The sequence below is a fragment of the Dipodomys merriami genome, unplaced genomic scaffold, assembly GCF_024711535.1.
Source record: "Dipodomys merriami isolate MVZ:Mamm:240054 unplaced genomic scaffold, mDipMer1.0.p SCAF_10, whole genome shotgun sequence".
Taxonomy (NCBI): domain Eukaryota; kingdom Metazoa; phylum Chordata; class Mammalia; order Rodentia; family Heteromyidae; genus Dipodomys; species Dipodomys merriami.
This window is the reverse complement of record NW_027202271.1, coordinates 10,081,443-10,105,869: the sequence shown is the minus strand read 5'-3', so window position 1 is coordinate 10,105,869 and position 24,427 is coordinate 10,081,443. Positions and strand designations below refer to the sequence as shown.

General features: G+C 41.4%; 1 protein-coding gene and 1 long non-coding RNA gene across 4 annotated transcripts in view; one reads left to right on the top strand and one right to left on the bottom strand.

Annotated features, from left to right (window-relative positions):
- Positions 1-24,427, top strand: part of Nell2 (neural EGFL like 2) — a 387,809-nt gene that overhangs the window by 84,131 nt on the left and 279,251 nt on the right. The window lies entirely within an intron of this gene.
- LOC138839797 (uncharacterized) lies at positions 4,161-16,077 on the bottom strand. The gene is made up of 4 exons (XR_011376018.1): positions 16,004-16,077; positions 14,343-14,492; positions 10,853-10,970; positions 4,161-4,459 (listed from the first exon to the last, which is right to left on the bottom strand). It is a non-coding gene; the product is annotated as an uncharacterized lncRNA (long non-coding RNA).

Sequence of the window (24,427 nt, the reverse complement as noted above, 5' to 3'; positions counted from 1 at the left end):
ATTTAATTTTGATGAACTCCATTGTATTATATCCTGTTGAAGAAATCTTACATTCATTTCATCTTAAAAATCCTCCTTTTAATCGGAACGGTGGCTCATGCCTATAATCCTAACTTGCTGGGCAGAGATTGGAAGGATCACAGTTCTCTGCCAGCCAGGACATGCAGGAGAAAAATGCAAGAGAAAAGCTGGGTATGGTGGTACACATTGTCATCCCAACCTCAGCACACAGCACACACACACACACACACACACACACACACACACACACACACACACACACACACACACACACACACACACACACACACACACACACACACACACGTTAAAATATATTCTGAGAATTACTGTTTGAATAGAAGGTTTTTTCTTTTTCATTGTTTTTGTTTTCTTTCCTTTTTGTTCTGTTTGTTCACTTATTTATCACTGAGAGTGTAAGGGGAGGCACAGGAATGAAGGGACAAAGGGTGAACAAGTGCAGAAATGATTCTCATTAGACACTGTGGAAATACAACTTGTGGGTGGGGACAGGAGGGAAAAACTGGGAGAGAGTGAGAGCGGGAAAGGATAATGTCCAAAAAGAAATGTACTCTTTACCTGACTTACTGTAACCCCTCTGTACATCACTTTTAGAATAACAGTAAAACAAAGAAAAAAAAAACAGAACATACTTTTTGGTGTAGTTAGCATTCTTAAAGCATGAGTTCTATTTATATTTGAAATGATCATCAGTTCATTGGTTGAAAAAACAAAAAAAAAAAGCTTCCCCCCCCCAGCCAACAAAAACAACAGACAGTTTGAGCTTTCTCCTGCTTCTTTTTTTTTCTTTCTTTCTTTTCTCTCTGGAATATCAGTGGATCATGAGGAGAGGGGCATGGACTTGACCTTGTACCTATAGGAAATGCTTGAGGCCTTTGGAGGCTGTGGGGAAGGAGGGGCCCTGGGGTCCCGTGTCTTTCTCTACTGCTTTCTGGGGTGAAGGCGCTAGCTCTCCCATTGCTCTGTGTTCTGCTAAGAGTACAGTGCATGGTCACTGTGCCTTGAACAGTGGCCTTTGGCGAGGTTGGTGGGAGCCTAGATGGTGTCTCCGTCTCCTTATTCTGTTCCTCCAGAAACTTCTGTGGTCTGGCTGTATCTTCTTTGTTGGCTTTTCTTGACTGCGTGGTACTCTGAGTCACTCTTTTTTTCTTTTTCTTTTTCTTTTTTTGTGTGCCAGAACTGGGGCTTGAACTCAGGTCTGGGGCACTGTCCCTGCACATTTTTCTTCTTCTTCTTTTTTTTTTTTTTTTGGGTCCGGTCGTGGGGCCTGAACTGTGGGCCTGGGTGCTGTCCCTCAGCTCTTCAGCTCAAGGCTAGCGCTCTACCACTTGAGCCACAGTGCCACTTCTGGCTTTTTTCTTTTCTGCTTATGTGGTGCTGAGGAATCGAACCCAGGGCCTCAGGCATGCAAGGCAAGCGCTCTACCACTGAGCCACCTTCCCAGCCCTCCCTGCACATTTTTGCTCAAGGCTCATGTTCTACCAGTTGAGGCACAGCTCCACTTATGGCTTTTCTTTTTTTCATTTCAGTCATGGGGTGTAGGGAACTCAAGTTGGGCTGTGAAACCTGGAAAGGATTTGAGAGTTTGGAAAGCCACCTCGACAGTGCTCGGAGAGCTGGCTATGAAAGGGTTAAAACAGACAGTTCTAGAGAGGATGAAGAGACTAAAATGTGCCTCCTTTCTTTAGTGCTGAAGGGCTGGGAGCTAGACCATAAAAGCTAGACAAAGTACAGAGGACTGGACCTTAAAAGCCAAATAAAGTAAAATACATGTGTGGACTTTGCCTGGGTTACAGTCTCCTTTCTCAAAAGAATAAAGAAACCAAGGTTTCTCACAAACTGTTTTGACTCTGATTGTAATGTCAGTATATATACTTTATTATTTACATGTATCCATGGTAACCTTCCCTGAATATACTCAAATTAATATACTTACTTATAAAAATTTGGGATCCAAGTACCTGTGAGCCTTGGGTCCCCTGGTCCCCACTGCATTTCTTCCTTATTTTCTCCTGTCATTGATTCCAGTATCCCATCACACTATCTTGGATTATGGTTAACAACAATGGGGCTTGAACTCAAGTCCTGGGCGCTGTGACTCAGCTCTTTGCTCAAGGCTGATGCTCTACCACTTGAACCACAGCACCACATCCTGTTTTCTGGTGGTCCATTGGAGATAAAAGTCTCATAGACTTTCCTTCCTAGCCTGGCTTTGAATTGTGATCCTCAGATCTCAGCCTCTTGAGTAGCTAGGATTACAGGCGTGATCCTCTGAGTCACTATAAATCCACGTCATTGCTTCTCATGGGGAGAATGAGTCTCACAGCGAGTCCGGCTGTTAGTCACCGAGTTTACTTTGTTGTGCCTACGTCCTCCGTTTTCACTGCTTAGCTCCCAGAACCATGGTCTTCTGTAGTTGAACCCAGTGGGCAGAATCTTTCCCGGCCTCTCTGATTCCCTTCCTTATTTAGTGCAATTCCATCTCTCTAGGCCAAAGCCTCAAGAGAGGAAAATCATCCCTCTTTGCTTTTTAAAAAAATTTCTTCGTACCCCTTTCCAGTTGTGCAGGGAGTGGTATTTGTTTTGCTTTTAATTTTTATTGGTACCAAGCCTTGTGCTTGCAAGATAGGAGTTCTACCATTTGAGCTATGATATCTGCTTCCCTGATCCTACACCTGTATTTTGCTTTGTTTTCCAGATAGGGTCTTGTGTTTTTTTTTTTTTTTTTTTTTTTATTCTCAAGGCTAACATCAGATCTTGATCTTCCTACCTATGCCTCCTGAATAACTGGGATTGTCAGCATGAACCACTGTCACTGTACCTGGCAAGGAGTGAGTGTACAAAACAAAATAATAGTTATTTATCCTATCACTTCTGTCTGTGTGCTCTCTCCTTTGTGGAAAAGGTTAACTTAGTACAGCAAAAAGGAACAGTTTGAGCCTCATAAACAAGCCAGGGCATTTGTATATGCAAGGAAGAAATGGAGAAATTTATAAAAATCCTCTCTAGGGATAGCAGTGGGCTTGCAGGAATATCATCTTTTTGCCAAACGCTGCTTTTGAGTGATACAAGTTAAATACTACCTAGGTCTTTTTCTTTGCGGTCCTCTGTAAGCCAAAATCTTCCCTGCAGGCAGAGGATGCTTAGGCTAGCCAAGGTTGAATTGCATTCAGAAAGACACATTCATAATTTATACAGCATTGCCCCTGTTGCACATGAGAAAATAGAAACAAATCCACTGTGTTAAATCTACTGTATTAGTCTCAGTGGAGCTAGATGGTAAATAGTAATACGCTATGTGATTATAATACTGACAGAGCTTAGAAGATAGGTGTATAATGCATGTAAGAAAAACAATCGTAGACACTTGGTAAAAATTAGGACTCAAACAATCTTTTCTGAACCCTCTGCATCCTTACTGGGTTGATGAGCTTGGCCTCAGGTGGGGAAGATTGCCAATGGTGGCAGTTAAAAGATGAGTTCCCTGACCATGGCTGTGTCCCCTTTCCTGTCCTGCTCTGTAAGCCTTGCAGCTAAAAGAAGCCTAGAACTTCATGCCATATCCTGAGTGCTGGCTTCAGGCATTGTGTAGTGTGGGAGGAAATTGTACCTGGCAATATGCAGCTGCCCTAACATTCCCACAAGATATTCTAGGAGTCAAATACCACACTCAAAAGACTTGTGGCGGATATGGGCTTCAAAATATTATTTATGGAGTTTGAAAATGCCACAATATATACAGATGAATGATTTTTGATTTTTGGAAAGTTATATACCTTGAAAAAAAGTCTGAAGTAACATCTGTATCTATGTCATCTGTATATATCACATTTAGAGTTTAAGTGGAAATTGGAAGATCATTTGACCCATGCAAATAATTGTGAAGTATAAATATACTCACATAATGAAGCACAGATGCTTCTAGCCTGGGGAAAAAGTAAAATATAATATTTTAGGATTTATTTTGCATTGATCATCTTAAATGGGTTCTGGGGCTTAAACTAAGATATCATGGTTTAGTGTATTGGCAGAAAAGGCAAACATGAAAGAAAAATTAGAATTTTATTTCACCTGGAATCTTTGGCTGCTCCATTATTCCAGCAGCTTAAAATATAGCGGGTGACAGCAACGATGATTTTTAACATGAAAAATGATCATAGTTCCAGAGGACCTGTGCTGATCCATCTTGCCAGTGATTCAGAAACTGAGGACTCTCTTATCAGGTTTTGGTTATGGTTAGACCACAGTGGCACTTGCAGACCCGTTCCCATCCAGTGTAAAGCATCTTCCTAAGAACGGAATGCTCTTGCTCATGCTGACACCAGCAACTGCACAGAGAGGCTGGAATTCTTCATGTAAATGCATCATTAACTTTGCTGGCTCCAAAGACCCTCTGTGGTTTTTGAGGGTCAATCATCTGTGAATATATAATCACATAACGAACCACAGATGCTTTAAAAACATTTTTACAGACATTTGGCCTATCACTTGTCCCTTAAATGGGGCTTAATCCATGTACATGAGGAACACAGTAAGTTCAAGGGATCTATTCCAATCATTATTCCAGATGGTACTTTGTGCTCCTGGTAGGAGCTCCATTTTCACTAGTTGAACATACATACATATGTACACACATACACACACACACACACACACACACACACACACATTTCATTTTGGGGCTCAGGTCATTTTCTAATCCAAGTTATTGATTTTTAAAAGCTTTCAGGATTAAACTTTTGATTTAAATAGCGCCAAACTATTACCAACAGAAACATCTGTATTGGATTAGACTCTGAGCAGTCTTACTCTACAAGTAGGAGGCAGGTTGAAATTTGTTGTTTCAAACTCTCTTGGGTGGTAACTGTCACATTACCTGACAGCAGGGAAGATAAAATGGATTGCTCTCACAGCCAGGTGCTGGTAGCTTGTGTCTGTATTCCCACTGCTCAGGAGGCTGAGAATCAAGGTTCATAGCCAGCCTGGGCAGAAAAGCTCATGAGATTCTTTATCTCCAATTAACCAGCAAAAAAATCTAGAAGTGGAGCTGTGGCTCAAGTGGAAGAGCACTAGCCTTGAGTGAGAAAGCTAAGTGACAATTCCCAAGCCCTGAGTTCAAGACCTAGTATGTGCACATACGCAAAAAGGATCCATCTCTAGCCTAATACTGTATGTGTGCATGTGCATGCGGTGTGTTTGAGCATGCATATGTGTCTATGAGAAACGTTTTCAGCTTACAAAATTTTGAAACTTCATCTTTAGCTTTGGGCCATTACTTCCACTGTAGAATTCTGAATTTCCATTAAAGTTAAAATGTAGGTTTTCCCCTTGGAAATGCTTCCTGCTCTTAGAACTTTCTTCAAATCAGAGCTGAGAATGTCTGGTCCAACATACTGGCCACTAGCCACAGGACTGGTTGGCATTTGAAATGTGATGAGCATAAACAAGGAGCTGAATTTTCAGTTTTCACTTAGTTTTAATAACTTAGCATTGTGTGGCTAGGGTACTGGTCTGGCCACTGGCTTCCATGCTGCATATTACATTGTGCTGTATTGCGTGGTCTAAGTGATATCTAAGTCTAAGTGATGTTTGCCAACCTGTCCCCTTCCCTGTGCTTGATGGTCAGGAAAGACTGCTCAGTTAATGGTCTCTGCCCCATTATAGAAACATTCATTTGGGATGGACAAAGTGTTGTTTAATGTATAGATCTATTAGGAAATCGGTACATAGTCATATATAGGTAGTCTATATAGAATCTTATGCATGTGTTAGGAAATCTGTTGTTTAAAAAAGAATATAATTTGGATTCTGTATTACTTAATCAGTTTTCTAGTTTGTTAAGAAAGGCAGTTTACCCCACCCTTAGAAAACTTTACCGGAGGGGCTAGGAAGGTGGCTCAGTGGTAGAGCGCTTGCCTTGCATGCCTGAGGCCCTGGGTTTGATTCCTCAGCACCACATAAGCAAAAAGAAAAAAGCCAGAAGTGGCGCTGTGGCTCAAGTGGTAGAGCGCTAGCCTTGAGCTGAAGAGCTGAGGGACAGTGCCCAGCCCAGAGTTCAGGCCCCATGACTGGACCCCCCGGACCCCTCCCCCCCCAAAAAAAGAAAACTTTACCGGAAATGGGACTCTTATTATTTCCTTTTTTTTTCTTTTGTGCTACTCCTGGGGCTCAAACTCAGGGCTTGAATCCTATCCCTGAGCTTTTTGTGCTCAAGGACAGTGCTCTACCTCTTGATCCACAGCTCTACTTCTAGATTTTTGGTGATTAATTGGAGAGTCTCATGGACTTTCTTGCCTGGGCTGGCTTGGAACCATGAGCCTCAGATCTCATCTCCTGGATAGCTAGGATTATAGGCATGAGCCACTGGTACCCAGCCCCATTTCCATTTTAGGATGAGAAATACAGATTTTAAGAGGTTAAATACTCAGAGATCATTTGGCAGTTTATGGCTTGCCAGAACTGAGAGAAAATAGATTGGGTATCTGTCAGTTGTTCACCATGACTAACTCAGACTGCTGTTCTTCACTAACAGACAGCAAAGGTTGGGAGCTGCTGCGGTCAGAACTTCAGAAATGAATACTTTCTTCTACGTTTTATTTACTTAAAATTTTGAGCTCGATTTTAACATCGAATGGACTTAATATATGTGCTTATCCTTAAAAATTAAGTTTTTTTGGGGGGGGAGGGCAGATGAATGGAGGGAGGAATTAGGAGTGAATACAGTCATCATATTCAAGGTACATAGTGATAATGGAACCAGATAACTTGAGGGGTTAGGTGAGGTGAGGGGCGATGGAGAGAACCATGGAAGGGTGTCATTGTACTCACAACCCAACATATGGAATTGTAAACTCTTCGTACAATCATTAACAGTAATAAAAAGAAATAAAAATAAAGAATTAAGGTAAAAAGATACATTGTACTCAAGCACTGACATGTTGAATTGAAACTCCTTTGGACAACTGCTTAAAGATAATAAAGCTGGGTGCTGGTGGCTCATGCCTGTAATCCAAGAAATTTAGAAGACTGGGATCTGAGGCTTGAAGTTCAAAGCCAGCTGGAGCAGCAAAGTCTGTGAGACTCTTTTCTCCAATAAAATACTACCCCCCCAAAAAAACCCCAAACCCAGAAGTGAAACTAAGGCTCAAGTGGTAGAGTGCTAGCCTTGTGCAATAGATACTCAGGGACAGTGTCTGTTCGAACCCTAGGACAGGCAAAAACAAAAAAAAAAAAGTGATAGAAAACATCCATACCATTTTTCAACTCAATTTGCAATATAAAAAGTTGACAAACATAAAAGAAATTAGTTTTTCATGTTTTATTTACATGCAGAAGAATGTGCAGACACTGAGTCTACATTGAAGTCTATGGATGCTGCCTGGCCAACCCTGTTCTAGGAGCACCCGTATTTCTCATAGACCACTCCCTGTCTTCATGCCCCACCTCTGAGGAAAGCTTTGATCTCTGTAACAATAGGCCTGTTCTCCTTGCTGTGCTTTATAGGACTGGAACCAAAGCCTGCGTTGTTTTTGTCTGTAGATTCCTTGTTTTCCATCACGTTGTTGCAGTTGAGTTATTATGGGTCACTGTGATCAGAGGTACTATGAGCATTCCTGTGCAAGTCTTGTGACACAGGCTTTCCTTTCCTTAGTCCATCCCTAAGAGTGAGTGTGTTTATTGGCTCATGGATGAGGTAGATGCTTAACATAATGAGAAACTACTGGGTTATTTTCCTAAATAGTCACACTGGCTTATATTTCTACCAGCAAAGTAGGAGGCATGTAGTGGCTTCACAGTGCCCCTTGCGTGTGAGGTGGGTATGGGGAGATTTCCTTAGCCCTCTGAACAGTGGTACCTGGTGTTTCCTTCAGCTTGAGACTGTGTGTCTCTGGTGACAAATAATGCACTTCTTCATTTGCTAATGTGATATTTTGCAGATTTTTCCTTTGTGAACTCTCTGTTATGTTCTTCTAACCTCTTGTCGTTGTTATTACAGTGCTGGGGCTTGAACCCAGGGACTAGGTGCTGTTTCTGACCCTATTTTGCTCAAGCCTGGTGCTCTACCACTTGACTCACACCTCCCCTTCTGGCTTTTTGGTGGTTAATTGGAGATAAGAGTCTCACCTGGGCTGGTTCTAACCATGATCTTCAGATCTCTGCCTCCTGAGCTAGGATTACAAGTGTGAGCCACCAGTGTGTAGGTCTTTTTAACCTCTTCATTAGGCTTAATTTTGTTGTTACTGAGTTTCAGGAGATCTTTATGTAGTCTCCTAATTCCTGAAAAAATATTTTCTCTCAGGGCTGGGCTAATACCTAAAGTTGCAGAGTTTTGCTTAGTGTTAGCAGGCGTGAGACCCTAACCCCCAAACTGCCTGTTTTTTCTTTTTTTTTTTTTTTTTTGTCTCTTATGCGTCATTTCCCTATTTATTTTCATGAAGTCTTTTTTTGGGAGAATGGTTACTGGGATTGAACTCAGGCCCAAATGCTTGAGAGGCAAGCACTCTAATACCTGAGCCACACCTTATCCCTTAGTCCTTTTCCTTTTTTTTTTTTTTTTCTGTATAGTCTTGCCAACTTTTTCTGGGCTAGCCTTGAATTGTGAGCCTCCTACCTATTCCTCCCATGTAGCGGAGATTATAGGCATGCACCACCGTGTGTGGGTGCTTAATAAAGTCTTTATTAAACTGAAACTTTAAAAAAAAAATTACCCTTCCCCGAGGAGCTTAAAAATAGGATTTTAGACTCTGACAATTATGAAGGCAAGAATTATGAGATTAAGGTATTGGAAAGGTTCTTTCTGAAAAATTCTTTCTTGCCTCTTCTTAGCTTCTGGCTATTTCGAGCAATCATTGACATTCCTTGGCTCTTGACTGCAGTACCCATTTCTTGCCTCCATTTCCTTTTAATGGATGGAAACTTTTCAGTTGTTTTAAAAAAAATTTTATAGCTGATCTTTTCTAATAAATCTTTGCCTATCCCAACATAGACCAGGGTCTTAAAGATAGTGTCTTGTGCTTTCTCTTAGAAATTTTATAGCTTTTACCTTTAACATTAGAGTCTATAATGCATTTTCAATTTTTTTTTTTACAGTTCGAGATAGAAGTCAAGGATGAGTTTTCTGCATGAATATCCAATTTTTCTATCATGATTTATTACAAACAGTGTGTTCTCTTCATTGAAGTTCTTCAGTGCTTTGGTAAAATCTATTGAACGTCTAAACATACCTGTATACCTAGAGTCTCTGAGCTGTTCCAATACCATACTGTCCTGATTCTTGCAGACTTGCAATAAATCTTGAAAATTCACATAGTCGGAGTCTTCTGGCTAGCCTCCCTCCATGCCTCCTTCTCTCTTTTCCCCCACTCATTTATAAGGTTGTCCTAGCTATCTAGTCTTTTACATTCTATTGGATTTTTCTATCTTCCTTTAAAGAGCACTGAGATTTTTGGTTCCTGACAGGCAATTACTTTACTGGAAGATGATCATTTTTCCAGCTCAGACTCGGTTTTAGGATTTTCTGAGGTTGCTGGACAGCTAGAGCAATTCCATGTAGTAGTTCCTGATACATGGCCTTGCAGAGACCGAAGGCTATGGCTATTAAAAGTGGTTTCTTCATATTGGATGCTCAGAATCCAGCACTGTGTGACTCCTTGTGATCTCTGCTCTGTTCACAACCCCTAGCAGCAATTGATTACTCTTGCCTTACAGACACGTAATGAAGAATTTAGGCAGGAGGCTAAGATCTGAGGATCATGTTTTGAAGCTAGCCCAGGCAGTAAGGTCCATGAGACTTTTATCTTCAGTTAACCAGAAAAGGCCAGAAGTGGAGCTATGGCTCAAGTGGTAGAGCTCCAAGTGAACAAGCTCAAGATAGGGCCCTGGCCTTGAATTCAGATCCCTAGACCATCACACACAGAAACATACACAAACCTGGGGAAAATTAGGATTCTTAGAGAACCCTTTGCATATTTCCAGAGCTCCTACTCCTATCTTTTTGTCTTTCTTCTCTTCCTTCTTTCTGCCTCCTTATCTGTCTGTCTGTCTGTGTATTTATCTATCTGTCCATCTGACCTATTTATCTATCAATCTAGCTATCTGTCACCTCTCTTTATCATCTAATTTTATTTAAGTAGTTGTTCAAAGGGATTTCAATTCAACGTGTCAGTTTATGAGTAGAATGGCTCTTCCTTCTGTCTCTGCTCAGCCAAGACAGCTGCTCTTTGAGAATCCATGCCCTTTCATTTGGAAAGGGCCCTCTGTGGATCTTACGTGATCTTAAGGATCAGAAGCTTGTGTTGGCTGTTGTTCAATGCCTAAAAATAGTTGTGTTTCATATTTTGTATAATGTTACAGTTTTACAAAGGAGAGACTCACTGGGCTATGCATTATTGCATTATAGCTGGGACAAAAGGTCTGGGTGATTGTTTTGGAAAGAAAAATGCAAACGGGATTATGGGTCAATTAGATTCTTTTGGCATGTGATATTTAAGGACTGATTCATAAGAAGTTGAGATAAAAATGTATGATACAGAAATAATGTGAGAAGGGCCAGAGAGTAGACACAGAAGTTGAGCTATGCGTGGTAGTCAAGGAAATGTCACTCTCTGGCGCCCGCAGTGTTGCTCTCCTCCGCATTGTGTTCTCAGCAACCTCAGTTGAGTCCTTGCCCAGTGCCCAAGTGTGCGGTGCTCTGTGGAGTTTTTAAACTGTTGAATTTAATCCCGTTATTATGGCTTCCTCCCAATTGGCCATTCTGCTACACTATTTTCAGAATTTTAAAAATACCAAGGTAGTGGACCGCTTGACATACTGTTTTGTGAAACTGCTTTTTATCTTCTCAAAGTCAGACATGTAAACAATGGCCAATAGTAGAATGACTTCAGTCTTAAAAAACAGTATCTTGTCTGTGTAGCTGGCTTATTTGTACTCTGGAAAACAGAAAATGAAACAGTGAAACAGTGAATTTCTGTGTGTCCTGTAATAAATATACACACACACATTCACACACACACAAACTATATATATATATATATATATGTATATGTATATATATATCACATCCACACACTATAAATATATATATATATCATCCCCCATTCTAAATAAATAAATAAAGTGTATGTGGGGGTGTGATTTCAATTTGAACTCAGGGCTTTGTACTTGCTAGGCAAATACTCTCCTGCTTGAACTATGCCTCCAACCCTTTTTACTCTGGTTTGAGATAGGATCTTGATTTTCTTGCCCCAGATGGCCTGGACCTCTATCCTCCTATTTACACTTCTTGCTAGAGTTGAGATGACAGATGTCCAACTCCATGCCAAGCTCTTACCGTTGAAACTGGGCATAAAGAACATTTTTTAAGTGTCCTCCAGGATGGTGCTCCTCTTGATCTCAGTTTTCCTATGTAGGTCAGATGACAAACACACACCGCTGTGCCCTTGAGATGGGAAGCGGGGGGGGCGTCTCATGAACTTTTTTGCTCATGCTGACTTCAAACTGCAGTCCTTCCAATCTCAGCCTCCCGTGTAGCTTTGATTACAGAGATGAGCCCCCATGCCTGGTTTCATGTAGCACTTTTGACTTTCACCTAATACCCTTTGTTTTAATTCAGAGTTTGCTAAAAAAAAAAATGGTTGAAATTTCTGTTGGGCAGTGCTTCATTGCTTATGTAGGGTTTATTTAGAACAAGTGTTGTGTAAGTTATGCCATTTAGAAAGGGAAAAAGACTGGCCTGGGAAAGCGAGTCAACTTAAACACAATAGATACAAATGTTATACTTACTCTGGGCCAGTTTGATTGTAACTTTTTGATTATGGAAAGACATTAACTTATATGAAAAGGGGTATTATATGGAATTCTGGGAGGATATAATGATTGTTTCTGAACCGAGTGTGTTGCATAAACTTCTTTTTAAAGGAAAAAAAAACCTGTTGTGCTATTTCCACTATGTACTTAAATTATTTGCATCATTAATTACTTGGGCTAAGAACACATAGGATGTTTTTGTTTTGTTTTGTTTTGTGTTGGTCCTAGGGCTTGATCTCAGGGCACTCTCCCTGAGCTTTTTCTGTTTTTCTATTTGCTTAGAGCTGGCATTCTACCGCTTGAGCCACAGACCCACTTCTAGTTTTTTTGGTGGTTCATTGGCAATCAGAATCTTATGGGCTTTTCTGCCCTGGCTAGCTTCCACAGCTCAGCCTCCTGAGTAGCTAGGATCGCAGGCATGAGCCACTTGTACATAAATCTTCTGTAGAAGCATAATTTAGTACAAGGGTGGAGAGTAGTTCTTCACAGATGGTATAAAAAAAACTTACAAAGATCATAATGAGAACAGGAAGCGATGTAGTCTAAATTAACTGGCATGGCACAGATTGAAGCATGGATGGGGGAAGGAGATGCCCCAAATCTACCCGTCTTCATCACACTTTGTAAATTGCCATCTTGCAGCCATCAGCTTCTCCTCCTCCTCAGAGGCTGAAGCTCTGCTCCCAGACAGACAGGAGACAAGAGTTCCACATACTCCCACTTGGTCCATGAACTTGTTTATAGTTGTGTCTATTGTAAGGGCTGATGTTTTTCGTGCTGAGGTGATGGTTCGTAGATCTGCTGGAGAAGTATTTTCTCACCGTGAGTTTTTGTTCACTCATGAAATGGGAGGGAAATGGAAGTATTCTATTTTGGCTAGGGGAGCTGTTAGATTCATCCTGTAACCTAACATCAGGGATTGGCAACTTATTTATCTCCATACTGGAATAAACATATTGGTTTGAATTGAGATCATAATGTGTGTTGTGTGGGCCTGAATAAGGGCACGTGTGTGGCCCTTTACTTGGACCCCCTGTCATGCTGCCAAGCCAGTCTTGTTAAAGTGTATTATTAATTACAGTGGCCCAATGTACTATTATGATTCCCATTTTACAGATGGGAACAAAGGCATCTGGATTAGGTCTAGAAGGGGTAAATAGAGGATGATAGAACTGATAGAAATTCAGTATATTCTGATATGCACATATTACTAAAATGTGCTAATTCAGAGTATAGCAACTGTAGAAGATGACAATGTACAATGTATATCATCTATCTGTCTGTCTGTCTGTCTGTCTGTCTACCTGTGGATCCATTTATACCCTTCCCTTCTCCTGTCATTCATCTATATCCATCTATTATTGATTATCTATCTTTTTCTATCTATATTACCTATCTATCTATCTATCGATATGCTCTAATGTCAACATTACACAGTATTTATATATATTGGAACATGATAATGGTACTCCATAAATATAAACCCATCCAATTCTCATGTATCCATTACAGTGTAAGATACAAAGTGGTTATTCAAAATATAGGTATACTTATTCAGTAAAGGAGAGATACACTGTGTATATGACCTATTGCAATTCATGTGTACGTTTATTTAGAGAAAATATTTCCCACAGTTCTCACCCATAAGTAGTAGTAACTGATTTTTCTCAAAATAGTGAATAGATTTGGTGTTTTGTTTTGTTTTTCTGACTGTAACGTATCTCTTCTGTATAGTTGCTGACCTTCTCTTTTCTTGTGCTTTGGAGGACACCATGATAACAAATTTTGGTGGTGTATTCCTTTTTTGTTGTTGTTGGTGTATTTCTCAGGGATTTTTTTTTTTACCTTTAATAAGAGATAATTTCATTCTGCATCATCTAAATAGTAAAACCTAGGTGGAAGGTTTGAAGTTGGACCCCACAGACTTTGATGTTGAGAGATACTTACAAAGTGAGAAGCTGGTTTGGCTCCTTGTGTTTGCAATGCGGTCCAGTCTTCTCGGCATTGCAGTGAGGCAGATTTCTGTGCAGGTTTTACGGAGGCTTGTTTCATCCTTGGAACCCTTTGTTAAGAAGCTGTTCTGTACTGATTTATACTTCTACCCTCAGATAATTGTAGGATATTTTAAGAAAATCAGCACAATGGAGGCCCTTAATGCCACATAGAAATTGGAATGACTTAATTCAGACAATTTAACCTATTTCTTACTTCTCTAAGCAACCTTGCTGTTACTGAAAATGGGACAGAAAAGTCAGGACCTTAGGCAATCAAGAAACTAAAAGGTAGTTCTGAGCACTACAAAAATATTTTGAAAAGATCCTGAAAGACTTGAACCAACCTGTTAAGAAAAAAAAAATCCAATTGTTCTAGAGTGGTTGGTTTGAAAGGTAACTCTCTGGATGCTCAAATACTTGAAATAGAAGATACAGGATGCTGTCTGCATGGTACCTAACTCATAGTAAGCCATCCCTACATGCTAACTATCATGTGCTCACCTGGACACTGTGTGGTAGACGTTCAGGATATGGTGACTGGAGTGCAGGGCTAGAGCACAAATCATGGAGCTGGCGTTTATCAGCTGGGACGCTCAACCCCTTCTTTTCAACCAGCAGCAATTTTGTCCCTCAAGGAACACCGGACAATGTCTGGAGACATTTGAGGTTGTCAGCATTAGGAGTGGAGGCTGATTAGAGGCGAAGAGGCTGCTAAACATCACACAGTCAAGAGGAAGAGCAGCCCCCTTCCTACCACACCCCTGTCCCCCAAGATTCGCGTGATGCTGACGCCGGACAATTCTGGCCTAAAATGAATAGCTTAATCTCTATAAAGGCATGAATAGTATCTACTCAGCGAATAGAAGGGAAGCACTCAGAAAAGAGCTGCACATGGTAAACAGTGTTATAATTCATTCAACAACATTTTTTTTTGGATGTGTTAGTATGCCAATACTGGGGCTTGAACTCAGGTCCTAGGGCTCTGTCCTTCAGCTCTCTTGCTCCAAGCTAACTCTCTACCACTTGAGCCATTGCTCCATTTTTTTTTTTTTTGGTATGTGTTTCATTGGAGATAACAGTCTCATGGACTTTTCCTGCCTAGGCTGGCTTTGAACTGTGATCCTCCGATCTCAGCCTCCTGCATAGCTAGGATTACAGGAGTGAGCCACTAGTGCCTGGCATCATTCAGCCACTATTTGTAGAACCATGACTGTGTGTCAGGCACTATCCTAGATGCCAGGCATCCAGTAGAGACACTAAAGGCCTTGAAAATCTTGTTTATGACTCTAGGATTTGATCCAAAGGTGGCCCAGTTACCCATGGAGACATCAGCACCTATCACTATTGGGGCTACCTTATGCTTTTGAAAATTTAAAAATTTTATTGTATTGAAGTAGTTGTACAAAGGGATTTCAATTCAACATGTCAGTTGCTGAGTGCAGTGCATCTTGGTCATTGTTACTTCTTTCACCATCTTTTTCTATCTTTCTAGCTTACATTTTATATGCTGCCCCTCTGAAAAGACAATGATCCTTCTACTTCTCTTAAAAGCAAAACAAAACCAAAAAACCCTAGCAACTTCTTTTCTAGATCTAGAAGAATCCATTGCTACATTTCAAAAGAAGAACAGTATGAGCCTTAATCTTCACAACATACTTGTCCAGATTCTAGCGTCACAAACCCCTCGTCATCGTCCATGTGCAGTCCCAGCTCGCATCTCCCAGCATGCTGGGGTGTGGGGAGGTCTGTTGCGTGGCACTAGCTCTCCAGTTTGAAGGTCATCTTTATCCCCAGGACTTCCTTTCTTCCTTCCCCATTGGTTGTAGATGTCTTAGCTTTTCTTAGCTTTTTTCCCCCAGTTTTGAGAGCGCTAAGCCCTGAGTTCCTTCCACATTCATCTTCCTCCCTCTCTCCCTCCCTCCACCCCACTCTGGTCAGTCATGGAGCTTGAACTCAGGGTCTGAGCACTATCCCTGAGTGTTTTTGCTCAAGGCTAGCATTCTACCACTTTGAGCCACAGCTCCACTTCTGGTGGTTAATTGGAAATAAGAGTCTTATAGACTTTCCTTTCTGGGCTGGCTTTTGAACTGCAATCTTCAGATCTCAGCCTTCTGAGTGGCTAGGAATAGATATGAGTCACTTAGCCACCCTTTTCTTCTTACCTTCCAAACTTCCAGGAGCATCTCAAGCTGCTGCTCTTCCTCCCATATCCTGATGTTGGTCCACAGAGGCAGAGTCTCCATTATTGTGTAACATGTTCCTGAGGCTGAGTCTCCATTATTGTGTAATGGAGCATGTTCCTGGGGCTCTAAGGGGGCGGTCTATGGTTTTCACCTGGAGGCCCTCCTGGAACTAGCAGACTGTTGGCAGTTCTCCATTTGGAAACTGAGGCCCTATTGGCCTATCTTTCCCTATTCCTGAGTCAGTTCCAATCAGGACAGTGAATCCGTGGGCCTTCACCTCCCTCGTGCAGGGATAGAACTGGTTAGCAGGCCTAAGAAAAGCCCTGTGTTTCTGTACGCCCATTGAGTCATAGCCGCTCCTTCTGTTCTACTTTGCTGCCCAGTTCACGTGACTGCACTTCTGTTGTGATTTCCTCTTAGTCCTCCAGTTCTCTGAGTAACACAGCGTCTCTGAAAAGGTTGATGGCAAACTCTGATCTGTTCCTAACCACCTGTCTAGACTCCTTCCTCTCCCCCGCCTCCCACATACCTTCTGCTCCCACAATGTGAAATGCTGGTAGATCCATGCATATATCATACGTCTTCATAGCTCTGCACACATGGCTCCCTCTGCCTGGATTTCCCAAGTTGAACGAGCCTTGATTCACTTCTAACTCTGATTATTAGATACAGAGCTGCTGGCTTCCTTCTTCAGTATGTTGCCTCTGTACCTTTATTAGTCAGCTCATTCTTCTATCTCCTTTTAGTGACCAGATTTCTCCACTGTCTTATCAAGTTGTCAGGGGTTACTGAGCTTAGGCTGCTGGACTCATGAAACCAGAAATCAGCTGTGGCATGCTATAGTCCACTGAAAGTTCAGAAAACCTGACCATCATCAAATGCTGGCCACTGCTAGGTGCTAGTGGTTCACACCTGTAATCCTGGCTACTCAGAAGGCTGAGATCTGACAATCTCAATTCAAAGGTGGCTCAGGAATATAAACCATGAGACTCTTACCTCCATTTGAATTGTGACTCAAGTGTTAATATGCCAGACTTGAGCAAAAGTGCCAAGTAAGGCCTCAAGTTCAAGCCCCAGTACTCGTGCATGTGGGCACACACACACACAAATGCTGAATTTTCTATCAAGGTTGCCTCTGAGCTGTGATCCACAGATGGCAGTTTCCAGAGAAGATAGGATTAGAGGTTTGAGGTATCAGTCCTTTGGCCCTATTCCAGGCTTACTATGAAAAATCATGTTGTTTAGGTCTAATTTTCAAGAGCAGAAATGGAGGTAAGATCCTTTGTGTTATTTACTGTAATTCTGGGACGTATCTAAATACGGTAGTGAAGTAGCACTGCCTACCTCATCTTTCAAATGCCTGGAAAGGGAACAATTCTGTGTGGCATGCGAAGCCGGGAGGAAGAACGGAAGAACTCTGTGACCCAGAATGGGATTCAAAGAGGAAATGGTGGGATAGGACAAAGCGGCATGTTTACAACTCCACTCAGATGTTTCGGGTTGTTCACACACAATTTTTTTTTTTTTGTCGGTTGTGGGGCTTGAACTCTGGGCCTGGGCTCTGTCCCTCAGCTCTTCAGCTCAAGGCGAGCACTCTACCGCTTGAGCTACAGTGCCACTTTCACAAATTTTTTTTTTTTAACCTAACAACTTTTGTCATCTGTAGTAATGAGATAGTTGGACCTGGTAATTAGTATGGGTTATGCCTCCCAGGACCTGTTCATGCACCTGTATGCAGGATAGATTACATTTGCAGGTGAGATTACAGGTGTCTCCTAGAGCTGTGTAACAGGTGGAGGGTGGTGAACATTGTTCCAGGGGAGAATTAGGAGGGGAAGGAAGTGACCGTCTTATCACAGCTAAGGTAGGCATGTCATTGTATCGTCCAAACTTTGGACAAGAAAGTTGATTCAGTTCCACTCAGAATATTTATTGACCCTATCTTTCTGTCTTGGGTTGTGATTTCTAGTAGTTACTGTGATAGAACAGTACAAACACAGTGGTTAGCGGTCAAGGAGATTCAAGCTAGCCTTTCTGAGGATATAAGATCAGTATAGAAGCAATTAGGCAAGAAACAGAGGCAGAGAGAAGCCAGGACATTCAAAGACAGCCTGGGAAAGAAAGTCTGTGAGACTTTTATCTCCATCTTCAATTAGCCAGCAAAAAGCTAGAAGTGGAGGTGTGGCTCAAATGGTAGAGGAACAGCTTTGAAAAAGCTAAGGGATAACATTCAGGCACTGAGTTCAAACTCTAATACGGGTGTGTGTGCATACACACACGTGCACACGCGCACATACACACACATAAATCAAATAAAGTGCTATATTGAAAAATAATGAAAGTGTGTAGTAAATCATCAGATCTATGGACTATTATCAAAGGAAGAGAACTGTTAAGAACATGTAACATGGCCTGGTACCTGTAATGCTAGCTGTTCTGGAGGCTGAGATTTGAGGATCCAGGTTTGAAAAGGCAGCCTGGGCAGGAAAATCTGTGAGACTCTTAACTCCCATTAAATTTGTGAGACTCTTAACTCCAGTTAAACACCAAAAGAGCTGACAGTGGAGCTGTGGCTCAAGTAGTCAAAAACTACCTTAAGCTTTTTTGCTCACACACATATAAAAGAAGGGAAGGGACCTATTAACTTTTTAAAATATTTTTTTCTTTTAATTTAATTAACTTTGTTTATGTGGTGGTGAGGAATTAAATCCAGGACCTCATGCATACTAGGCAAATACTCTACCCCGAGAAAGAATAGCTTGATTGCTGTGTAATTTCAGGCTTATTTTAATGCCAGGTTTCTTTATTAGCTTAAAGAGTAAGAAATACAGTGAAGAAATTATCTACAGGCTACTTGATAGAATACTCATTAAAAAATAAGCCTTACAAGGGCATGACAGAAAAAGCAAACATGTTCATTTGTGAAGAGTTCTGAATGTTCTGCGTAGGTCAGTCCCCAACCATCCTGACCCTGAGGGTAGATCTGGGGGAACACAAACCCCGTGCTCACCGTGAGTCCTGGAAGGTGTTTGTGGCTTTGCGGTTAGAAATTATTTTCTGCGGGGTACCAATGGTTTACACCTGTAATCCTAGCTTCTCAGGAGGCTGAGATTGAAGAAGTGAGGTTCAAAGCTGGCAGAGGTAGAAAAGTCTGAGACTACCTCCACATTACCAGCAAAAAGCAATGTGGAAGGCATGGCTCAAGTAGTAGAGTTCCAGTGTAGTGGGTGCCAAGCAGTCTGAGTTGAAGCCTTTGTATTGATTCCCCTACCCCCACCAAGTGACAGTTTCCTTTTGTATTCTAGAAATGTAGAATTTTTCTAAGAAAATAACTGAACTACTTTGTAGTCATCAGAGGGGATTCTTTTTTTTTTTTTTTTTGGTCGTAGGACTTGAACTCTGGGCCTGGGCGCTGTCCCTCAGCTCTTCAGCTCAAGGCTAGCACTCTACCGCTTGAGCTACAGCACCATTTCCATTTTTCTAGTGGTTTATTGGAGATAAGTTTCATGGACTTTTCCTGCCTGGGCTGGCTTTGAACCGCCATCCTCAGATCTCAGCCTCCTGAATAGCTAGGATTACAGGCGTGAGCCACCAGCTCCCGGCTCAGAGGGGAAATTCTTCTACCTGCCAATAATATAGATCCTACTTTTATTTTCTATTAATGTGCTTGATTTAGAAAGGGCTAAAAACTTCTGTTCATCAGTTTAAGGTCCCTGTGTAGACTTGCCAGTTTCTATCTTCCAAGCAAAACGATGCTTTGATATTTAAGAATATAAAACATTATTGCTGCTGGATGCTGGTGGCTCATGCCTGTAATCCTAGCTACTCAGGAGCCTGAGATCTGAGGATATTGGTTCAAAGCCATTGTGGAAAAAAGTCCATGAACTCTCATCTCCAGTCAACTCTCAAGAAGCCTAAAGTAGAGCTGTGACTCAAGTGATAGAACACTAGCCTTGAGCACAAAAGCTCAGGGATAGTACCCAGGCCCTGAGTTTAAGCCCCAGGACCAGCATACACACACACACACACACACACACACACACACACACACACACACACACACACACACACACACACACACACACACACACACTATTGTAAACTTTTCTATGTGTTTTAGTATAGTTGGTTGGATTTATCACCCACCTCATCTTTTAAATCCGAATATTAAAATAGATACTGATGAACAACATTGAAGGTAAAATAACCATCATGCCATTATTTGGATAGACACACCATTGTACGAAGGTCTAGGAGTAAGTGGCAGCGTCTTTTCATCAGTGAGCAAGAGTCAGCTTCACTGATTGATGGTTTCTTACATGCAGAGCACAGTGCTTTCGAGGAGAATTGCAGCATCAATCCGGGTACCTGGCAAACTTCTCATAGGATGAGAAAAGATAGGATATTCCACAAAATATGCATATCCACCTCAGTGAGGGAAACAAAGTGACGGGCAGAATTTACCTTCTTCCTTTCTCTTTCCTGCAGCACTGAGCACTTTCTCTCTCTTCGGTCTTCCTCTTAAGATATAAAATATTTTCCTTTCAGGATATAAAATATCTTTCCTTATCGAAGGGAAATGATGCATTTGTTGCTTCCAGAGCTCAGTAAGTTCTGGCTCCATGGGCCAAATTTGGATTTTATTTCTGTGATAAAAAAGAGGAAAGAAAGAGGATATGCAACAGAGACGTGTGTCATTTGTAACGCCAAAAAATGTATTTACTCTCTGGCCTTACATAGACTGTTTCCTGCTCCTGGTTTTAAAGAATGGTACCCTAAGGTACATTGGAGTGAGTCTTAGAATATTTGGGGAGACATGTTACTTTAGGACTAGGCAAGCTCCTGTAATAGAGATATAGTCCTCAGATAAAATATATAGTCGTCATCTAAAGAAGTTTCTTTCTCTCTCACACAACCAGAGGCACAGAGGTAATCCAGCACTGAAAGGCATCTGTGCCAGCTGAGGTTATTCTAAGACCCAGTTTTTGTCTGTCATCTACTCTTAACACTCTTATTGGCATTGAAGAAGTTGGCTTATTTCTACCATATTCCCAACAGGAAGGAAGAAAGAAAGCCATTTCCTTTAAAATCATAAAAGCTGGAGTAGCATTTATGTCTTTTTACCACACCCCACTGGCTAGGGTTTAAGAAGTCTGACCACGTCAGCTGCAAGGGTTCTGGGAAATATTGTTTCTAGATAGCATGCATGTGACTACATAAAAAGTAGAGTCTGGGGGTGCTGGAGGGTCATTCCTGTAATCCCTAGCTACTCAGGAGGCTGAAAATTGAGGATCTCAAAACAAAGCCAGCCCAGGCAGCAATTTCTAAGAGACTCTTCTCTCCAATGAGCCAGCAAAAAGCCAGAAGTGGAGGTGTGGCTCAAGTGGTAGAATGCCAGACTTGAGTTGAGGCCCTGATTGCTCTTCCTGTTGGATGACAATTAACAGTATGTCACAGCAAAACAGACAGTTCATATAATCATCATGTTACTGATCTTGTTTCAGGCTTCCCAACATGACCATTGTGTGGTGTGCACCAAGCACAGACTAAATGCTCAGTATTCATTAATTAAAAGGAGCAGAAAACTGGAGGCAAATCTTGGTCTGGGTATGGAAGTTTAGCAAGTAATCTCTCCCTAAAGAGCTGACTGGGCTCAGATATGGTGTTTCTGGAAGTGGACAAATCAGCAGTGGAGGGTTTATAAAGGCATTCTAGTGAGGTGAAGTCCAGAGATTAGATACTAAATGAATATTCTTTACATTATGCAAAGGTAGTTTCAGCATTAACTAGTGAATTTAAGGGAAAAAACTCATAGTGCTGGGGAAAAATGTCAATAATGTATTATGGGGCTGGGTCTAAGGGGTCAATGTGAGTGGGTGTTGTCCTGCCTGGTAAACACTGCCAGTCCAACAGTCCATCGCTGGCAGGTATCATTGAGTAGATGTAGCATTTGGACACTTTTTAGTAGGATTCATTCCCTCCCTCCCTTCCTTCCTTTGCCAGTCATGGGACTGGGGCTAGGGCTTGTGGCCAGGGCCTGGGCAATATTCCTGAGCTCTTTTGCTCAAGGCTAGTGTTCTACCCCATGAGCCAAAGCTCTCTTTCTGGTTTTCTGGTGGTTAATTGGAGACTGAGGTCTCACAGACTTTCCTGCTTAGGCTGGCTTCAAACCAGATCCTCAGATCTCAGCCTCCGGAATAGTTAGGATGACAGATGTAAACTCCCACCTCCCCCAGGAAACAGACAGAAATTTCGTTAAGATTAGTACCTGAGCCTCTGGTTTGAGAATCTGGCTACAGGATTTCCCATGCCCTCTATTACTTTATAATGCTGTTTTCTTTCTTACAGTGAACATAATAAGAATGTGGAAAAACAAAGCTGAATTTTGATAGGGTGATTTATTCTGATTGGCGATATTTTGGTGTCTTGTTATTCTGAAAGAATTTGATTATTGTAATTAAAGAAGGATGAAAGTCTAACAGACTCCTAAAAAGTGCATGTCTCAGGTCAAGTTGGCCTATTAGGAGGAAGATAAAATTGTGCATCTCAGCATTTCACCTCTGCCTAATTGACGGGGCACAAGGTAACATGTCTTTGGCAATTCAGCAAAGATTTTGTTAGAATAGGCTGTTGCACTCGTAGCTTGCACAGTGCATAACCTTCATATTTTATGTAATTGGAACTATATTATAGATCTCTAAGTATTATCCTACTATGTCTATTAATTAATATTGATAAATATTATTTACTAGAAAACCCATTTAGATTCTGTTAATGTCTACCTTCCCTTCCCTTCCCCTCCCCTTCCTTCCTTTTCCTCTCTCTCCCCCCTCCCTCTCCCTCTCCCTCTCCCTCCCTCCCTCCCTCTCTCTCTCTCTCTCTCTCTCTCTCTCTCTCTCTCTCTCTCTCTCTCTCTCTCTCTCTCTCTCTCTCTCTCTCTCTCTCTCTCTCTCTCTGTCTCTCTCTCTGTGCTCTTCCTAGGACTTGCACTCAGGGCTGGAGCTCTGTCCCTGAGCTTCTTTTTGTTCAAAGCCAGAATTCTACCACTTGAACCACAGCACCACTTCCCACTTCATTGGTAGTTTATTGGCCATAAGAGTCTCACAGACTTTTCTGCCCAGACTGGCTTTGAACTGAGATCCTCAGGTCTCAGCCTCTCAGGTAGCTAGGATTACAGGCATGAGCCACTTGCACCTGGCTTGTTTTTCATTTGATAAAACATTTTATTTTGGTTTAAGTGCAAGCCTAGCAAATGACTGGCTATTGCATGATTACTCTGCTCAAATGATATTAAGCGTGCTATTTCCCAGTAAAGAGGTAGGATCAACCAGGGACTGACACAGTCCATGGAATATGAATGACATCATCATCATCACTGTCCTTGTCATTGTTCTTGCTTTGGTTACTATCATCAGTCATCATCATCTGTTTGCCCCATGTTTGTACCTATAGGCTCCTATTCCCGAGCAACATTGCAGAGGAAGGAAGAGAGGACAGGGAGGAGGATATTTTGATTGAGTCTCAGTTCTGTTGAGCAAAACAGCTGCTAGTGTTACCCAAGCAGTTTTGAGGAACTCCTTCACAGGAGCCAGAGACATTAATCTGATTGTAAATGCAAAGTGCCAATTCGAATTTCAATCTACAGTTTTAACAGTGAGCAAAATCAGAGAACCCATAGTGGCTTATCGCTGTCACGCTCTCTGAAGGAACATTGTGCTAGAAGCCTTGTTATTATCAAAACCTTGCTTGTTAGCAGGGAATCAAAATGAATGAAATGGAACAGTTGTATCTGTTACATATAAAATTTTAATACTTAATTTTAAACTGCAGGTTATAGATATATTCGATTAATTTTCTCTCCTCATAACCTTACTATATTTGTTGTGTTTTATTAAGGCAAATTTCATCATGGGAGATCAGTGGTTTGCTTAAGATCAACCAGTTAATTGTTGGATCTAGGAGTACAGTTGAATGTGTGTGTGTGTGTATATATATATATATATATATATATATATATATATATATATATATGTAAGGTGTAACATATATAATATATGCAATGTATATAATGTGATACACATGCATATATATTTGGGGAGGTATTGAATGACAGCTTTGTGCTTGCTAGGCAAGTGTTCTACTATTCGAGCTATACTCCTCCTTTCTTGTTAATTTTACAGATAAGGTCTCATACTTCTGCTGATACTGGCCTTGAACTGCAAGCCACTTATTTCCCTAGTAGCTGGGAGCACAGGCATATTATACCTTGTTTTTGAGATAGAGTCTCCTCTAGGATGGCCTCAAACAATGATCCTCCTATCTCTACCTCTTGAATCACTAGGATTACAGGTGTATGTCACTGCATGTAGCCTCTGATATTCATTTTAGTTTGTTTGATTGGTT